The sequence below is a fragment of the Talpa europaea genome (assembly GCF_964194135.1).
Source record: "Talpa europaea genome assembly, chromosome: 8".
Taxonomy (NCBI): domain Eukaryota; kingdom Metazoa; phylum Chordata; class Mammalia; order Eulipotyphla; family Talpidae; genus Talpa; species Talpa europaea.
The window spans coordinates 61,013,816-61,021,230 of record NC_140075.1 but is presented as its reverse complement, the minus strand read 5'-3'; the positions used below and the strand labels follow the sequence as shown (position 1 = coordinate 61,021,230).

General features: G+C 43.4%; 1 gene segment (V, D, J or C); it reads right to left on the bottom strand.

Annotated features, from left to right (window-relative positions):
• Positions 1-4,147: 4,147 nt before the first annotated feature.
• On the bottom strand, positions 4,148-4,976 carry LOC311175341 (T cell receptor alpha variable 8-4-like). The segment is given in 2 exons: positions 4,966-4,976; positions 4,148-4,526 (listed from the first exon to the last, which is right to left on the bottom strand).
• Positions 4,977-7,415: the final 2,439 nt, after the last annotated feature.

Below are 7,415 nucleotides of genomic sequence, written 5' to 3'. Positions count from 1 at the left end.
TTTTATCAAATTGCATGTAAGGGTTGAAAGTGATATCTCCAATCTATTTCAAAGTCTACAGCAATTTATCAAAGTTTTTCTGGAAGCTAAATCTTGTGCTAGTTTTAAGAAATTGAAAAATCAGTGAAACATTGCCTCTTCACGAGATGTTACAGCATCGCAGGAAATACAAACATACTTATGTCTTCATATACCAAATAGCACCCCCCAAAATTATAAAATGAACACAGAAATAAGGAAACATTTATTTTAACAGAACAGTTAGACAAAGTTTTCATGAGAACATGATTGTTTTGGCTGTGTCTTAGAAAAGATAGAAAGGAATGTTATCAAGAGAGTAAGTGGTGATATCAGCTGGAGAGTGGAATAGAGATTTTTTTAGATAAAATTGAAAGGGGAGATAGAGAGGTAGAAAGAAGTTAGGGGATATAAGTATAATGGCCTACTCTATTATTAATTAAAAATTTTAAAGGACATATGATTACATTCATATATATATATACACACACATATATATAATTTTCTCTGATGACCATGTCCAAATGACTAATAGCCAGAACATGAGTTGTGGTATTCAATCATATGTCTATGATTGTTATAGGACAGCCCCGATATTGAACGGGTTCCTGGCTGTGGGTCCTCACCCGTGCACTTAAAAGGGAAATATTAATACTCCACTACAGACACACACAAAAGGTTAATAAAAGGTTTATTTACAAGGGAAAAGGAAATAAGGAAAATGTACAACTCAGGGGGAAAATAGGGAAATAAAGTCTTTAATGCGTCCTACCCGATCCGCCAACCTGGAAACCCAAAGTCACTCTCAGAGCTGGCCGGACGCTGCTAGCTGGTGGAGAGCCAAAATGGGGGGCCCCCCAAAGCCCACATGTCTGTCTTTATACTCACTTGGCTGCTTAACCCCACCCTCAGGTCCCAGCCACCTTCCCTTTGGTGGTGATGGGATTTGGAGTTCCCAGTGTCTTTGGCTTTGGCCTGGGGTGGGGGTGGAGTCCACAAAGCCTGTATGGAATTAGCTTTAGGACATGCTTTTCCCCCTAACAATTCCCCCCTTTCACTTTTTGCCACCATTTCCATGGTGATGAAGATCGAATATATGGATGTTGGGATGCAGTCTCAGATGAACATTTTTACCAGGTTCCAGTGTGAAAGAAAACCAGTCCCTCCAGGTATTTGTCCATTGTGGAAAGCAAAATGATGCTAACACATCGGCTTCATAATATTCCATAGAATGGATTTATCACAGCTTCTTTAGCCATTCTCTGAGAAACACTTCCTATGTTTTTTTTTAAGAGCAGAGAGTGAATCCTGTTCCTTGAAAAATGTGACCTAGGCATATGAAAGGGCCTTAGAAGATAGAATGAAAGGACAATTCTGTCAGATAGAAACCACATAAACATGAAAAGAGAATAAAAGGAAAACTGGAACAGGTGGCAAAGATCTAGAAAATAATGAATCAACCTAAGACAAAGAAACTAAAAGTGAGAACATTGGTCTTTGATGTAATAAGAGAGAAAAACCAAGTCTGTATTTCTTTGGATGTAGATGGCTATTCCCTTTTGGATCAGTTCACAGGAAATTATTTTATTTTATTCTATTTTTTTAAATATTTATTTAGTTATTTATACAAGCACTGGTACAGTCAGAAGCAAGGGAGGGTGAGAGAATTCACCAGAGCCAGAGCAGGGAGCAGAGCAGGCAGAAGGACCGAAGTACACTGCTGAGGGGAGCAGCGGGCGGCAGGAGAGGTCTGCGCACCATGTGGGACCCTCCTCCGGGGGCCAGGGAGTGTTAGGGGGAAATGATGTCCTGAGTTAGTCCCATACAGGCTTTGTGGACCCCACCCCCACTCCAGACTAAAGCCATCAAGACATTGGGAAAGACAAATCCCATCACCACCAAGGGAGGGTGGCTGGGACCTGAGGGTGGAGTTGGGCTGCCAGGTTGGATATAAAAACCAAACACATGGGCCTTGGGGTCTCTGGCTCGCGATCGCTCGCCTCCTGGCTTCACCGCTCCTGGCTGGCCACCAACTCTGAGAGCACCATTTTGGGATTCCTGATCGTGGGATTGGGTAGGACTCATTTAAAACTTTGTCTCCCGCTTTTCTCCCAGAGCTGTACATTTCCTCATTTCCCCTTCCCTTGTAAATAAACCTTTTATTAACCTTTCACGTGTGCCTGCAGTAGAGCATTGATAAGTCCTTTTAAGCGCACGGGTGAGGACCCACAGTCAGGCACCCCGTTTTGTATCGGGGTTGCTCTACAACAGGAGCAGCGGGGCATTGAACCGGCGCTGCAAAGACTGCGGGCAGCCTTGCAACCCAGCACTCAACCGCTGCGCCATTGGGGAGGCCCAGGAAATTATTTTAAACGCATGCTTTTGTTAGGGGGAAAAGGATGTCCCAAAGCTAATTCCATACAGGCTTTGTGGACTCCACCCACCCTAGGTCAAAGTCAAAGACACTGGGAACTCCAAATCCCATCACCACCAAAGGGAAGGTGGCTGGGACCTGAGGGTGGGGTTAAGCAGCCAGGCTGGTATAAAGCCAGACACATGGGCTTTGGAGGGGTTCCCCCATTTTGGCTCTCCGCCAGCTCGAAGCGTGCGGCCAGCTCTGAGAGTACCTTTGGGTTTCCAGGTCGGCGGAACGGGTAGGACGCATTAAAGACTTTATTTCCCTATTTTCTCCCTGAGTTGTACATTTTCCTTATTTCCTTTTCCCTTGTAAATAAACCTTTTATTAACCTTTTGTGTGTGCCTGTAGTGGAGAATTAATAAGTCCCTTTTAAGCGCGCGGGTGAGGACCCACAGCCAGGAACCGGTTCAATATCGGGGCTGCCCTATAACAAGGGTGGTCCCCAGGCAAGGGGGAGTTTCCAGGTTTTCTGACCCACCCAAAGGAGGGTGGAGCTGAGCAGGGAGAGAAGAAGCTGCAGAGGAGACAGAGGAAGGAAGGAAGGAAGCAGGATGGAGAGCCAGAAGGAGACCTGGGGGAGGCACATGGAGCAGAGAGACATATGAAGAAACTGCGCTTCCCTTTTGGTGGTGGGCTGGATGACATAGATGTGGGTGAGACTCGTGGGGAGGTGACAATGGCGGTTTTTGTCTTGATTTTGATTTTGCTCTTTTCCTTCCAGACTTGTCTGGTTGTTTCTGATCCTTTTCTGTGGGTCCCCACTGGAGGATGCTTTAGACCTGTGGCAGGTTTTGGGGCCTTGCTCTGGGCAATCCCTTTTGGGTGGACTTTTACCCACGAGGGGACGGGTAACTTTGGGTGCTTTAGAAACTATATTCTTTGCCTTTCCTGTATTGTTTCCTAATTGTATTAAAGTTCCTTTTCATTAAAGTCTCATGTTTTGTGTTGATGTGGCAGATGGCAGAACCTATTTAGAGCAGGCAGGTTTGCAGGGTCTGTGCTGCCCCTTTCCCTGCCCCGCAACAGGTTGATGACCTCAAGTTTTTAATTTGGAAATGTTTCAAAGAACAGTTACAACTCGGTGTTTTTAGATTTTTAATATTGCATTAAATTTTATGTTCAATTTGTTCACTGGTTTTGTGGACTACTCATAAAATTAGAAGTCTTGGTATTGTGACGTCTAATTTACTTTAAAGCATGTTACTCTCTCACAGTGAGATATTGTGTGTGTACTAGGCATTAACTTTCACACCTAGCTTGAGAATTTATATGGTACTAGTTAAGAATTTATGATGTACAGGTTGTCCTGAGAATTTATGCAGCATAACTTGTCAGCTACCATTACAGCCAAGGCGTCAGCTTTCCACACACTAATCAACACACATCTGGGGCTGTGCTAATTATCACAGTGAGTGCTACAAGTGACTCTTTTAAATAAAATGTTCTTGCCTTTGTCATTTCAGAACACTGACATTTTATGATATACTTTCCTCAGTGGGAGTGGGGTATTGGGGGTAGGGACTTGGGTGAGGGGGTCTGTCCCAGAGAAATTCATTTGAAGACCTCCTCTGAGACAAAGTTTCTGTGAATGCACATAGCACTGATGTTGAAGCAAGATTCAGGAGACAAGCTCTCCCCAGGGCTCAGCCCACCCTGCCCTATATGCCTTCATAGAAAAGACCCCTTCTAGAAAACTCCCCAGGCTAACTACTAAGTCAGAGAAAGCCCCAGGATCTCAGCAGGTTTGTGCTCAGCTCCCCCTGCAGCCCCAGGCACTGTGCCACTCACAGCACAGAAGTACTGGGCTGAGTCACTCCAGTGGGCGAAGGGCTTCCTCAGGTGGAAAGAGGTTTTTCCCTTCTCAAATTCAGCATTAAAACCTTTGATGCCTGAAACACTGCTCTTTCCAGATGTGTATTTAAGGATAAGCTGCAGGCCTTGGTTGGGGTACTGGATGTACCAGAAGAGATATGGTGGAACAGAAATGGAGTAGTTGCACTTCAGCTCCAGCGAGGATCCTTCAGGGACAGTGACATGGGCGTCGGGCTGGGTCACCGACTGGGCTCCTGAGCCTCCTGCAACATCAATGCTGTGTAAGTAGAAGCAGGGCAGACTTGACCATGAAGAGAAAGTTGTCTCTGATCAGATTCCAATTAGAACACATTCGCTTTTGTAAAAGTAAGAAAAGAAATGGACTGTTACTTACTCAGGGCAAAAATCATCTCAAGCACTGGGATGAGCAGCAGGAGCATGGCTGAGCAGCGGGAACGCCACGGGGTCCCAGCAGACACAGCAGTAGTGAGGTGCTGAACTTTTGGAGACAGAGGAGAGGAGAGGCTGGGATGGACAAGTCCCTTGTTTGACAAGTTTTAGTAACTGTTAGAGACTTTCCTTAACAAATTAGGCTCTTTTCTGCCCTCTTCCTCTCCTCACAGATGCCCACCTAGACTGACATGGTAAGGATGTATCAGGCTGTTAGAGGAGGGGCTACAGATGTGGTGACACTGCAACTAACACAAAGGCCTCACTTGAGCAACATCGCCCTCGAGAGGCCAGAAGCAAAACAAAAGATCCAAGAGAGCTAAGGGCGCCTCATTTCAGAGACGTGATAGCAAAACCTCAACAGAATGTGTTTCCTTCTTCCCAAGCCTGGGATGATGTCATTTTCTGTAGTACAAGGTATTAACCCTAAAATAAGTGAGAAATGGGAGGTATGTCAAAATTGAAGAGTAATTACTTCACTGGGAAAGTAGTCACAGAAGACAACATACTAGACTTTTGAGTACAGTTGAGCAACAATTTTATTTTTTAAAGCTATTCCTCAGACAGGAAAAAAAAAATCAATTCCCTAACTCAGTTGAGCATCATATGGCTTTGTGCTGCTCGATGTATCTGAGTTGGAAAAGATTATTCGTCTATTTGTTGATAAAAAAAAATCAAAAAAAGAAAAAAAATCAAAAAAAGAAAAAAATAAATTAGACCAGAGATTCTTACTTTATAGCAGGAATATAGGGGAACCCAATAAGACATCAGTGTAAAAAAAATAATAACAGTACAAAACACAACAAAGCAAAAATGGACAATTATAAATCAGAGACATCCTGCAGGGGAGGAGGAGGGAGAGGGATGAGAGGGATGGAGGAAGGAGCACTGGGGACTGAGGTGATGGTGCACGGGTGCCTTGGGGAAGGAAACTCTATGGGGACTACACCTAAGGGGGTGGGGGGAAGCAAATATTGTTTAAAAATGATCAGTGATGTGAAAAATTAAAAAAAATTAATATTAAAAAAATCATTCTAAAATATGTCATAAGCTATTTGACAAAGGAAAACTTATGACGGTGAAAATTTTCTTGGTAAGCGGAAATTGTGAAGAGGACACCTTACTTTCAGGTGGGCAATTCTGATATTTGTTTAGGCTATGAGAAAATGACTCAGATGATATATGTTTAAAAGAAGAAAGTGAGAGCCCTTTTCCAGTTATCAGTGGTCATAGTAAACTAATAAATTTATGCCACATTATGGGGACCTGGCACTATAAAGAACAGTGACAGAGGAGCATCTGAAGAGAAACCTAAGCAGAATGACAATGGTTAGGAAAATATGACAGATTCTGAAAAGAGTTAAAAGGATAAAAAGTAAATCTATATGAACTTAACCACGCTGGGAGAGGTGCAACCAGCAGACCAGAAATGAGGGGAACTTTGGAATGACACCTGACAAGACTAAGGCAGCAGCAGGCTCTGTCAGAAGGAGGGATGTCTGCTCCATAGCCTAAGGGTAAGAGGAAACTCTTAAAGGAGAAGACTCCCCCATTGCACTTATTTTAGCAAAGGCACTTAATGGAGAAACTTAAACTGCAAAAAAGTAAAGAGAGAAATCTCAGGTGAAATGAGAATCCAGCCAACAGGGGTCCTCACACAAGATCAAAGAACTCACTCCTTTCTGAGTACTCTGTTGATTTGTAGGAGCTTGGAATCAGTTCTCCCTTAAGCTTCTGATTTGTTTCTTGACCTTGCTTATAGACTTTCTTTCATATGTAAAGCTAAATCATGCATTCGGTTTGAAATTTTAAATGTTGCTGGGGTGTGTATCTGAATCAAAATTTCTGGCTGAGCATATGTGCTTTCCTCCCTTCTCTCCAAAATTAGCACTGAAAAATTAGAAGTATAAACAGAGTGAAATTAAATCCATAATGGAAAAAGCGATAAAAAGATGAAATATATCAACAATTCCCATAAAATGGGAAGTAAATGTGAGTACACTGATGGACGAGACAGAGGGAAAAGCACAGTCCAGAATGCACTGAGATTTCAGTGGAATTCAAGTGAAGAAAACCCAGCCTTTAGGATTCTGGAGGGGCACTAGGCTGGGAAAGAGGGGAGGTATGATGGAGGGCAGGGGTACAGAACCCAGGGATAAGGTGAAAGTCAGTGGGTAAAATAACTGCTGGTCTCCTTCTGCGCTCTCCATCCTGATGCAGTACTTAGGTGTGAGGAGTGTGGTAGACTCGCCATTACACACGGCATTTCACCTTCACTAAAGTTGAAATGAAACACCTAGGAGTGCTAAAGTTTTTAGTGTGAGTAGTTAAGAGAGCTAAACTGCTTTCAAACTGACTTCAGGTGCAGGGGAGCAGCGGGGAGCAACTTCATGATGGGTTTCCTGCTTGTTCATTCTGTAAGAATGTATATGCCTGTGCCAATTCAAATGAAATGCCCACATGTCCAGGTTTTTGACCAAACTCCGCATTTAGGAAGAAAACTTATGGAGAGCAAGGGCACAATAATGTAAGGAGTCCTTCCTTTTACCCAGCCCTTCGTTATTACATATAAACCAAGAATAAAGGAACATTAGTGATTCATAAATATAGATGGTATCTCTTTCCATGTGTCTCTTTAGCCATGGAAGCCCAGAGTTATCAACTAGAAATCATCAGTCATTTATACCTAGAGACGGAAGGATGGCACAATGTCGTG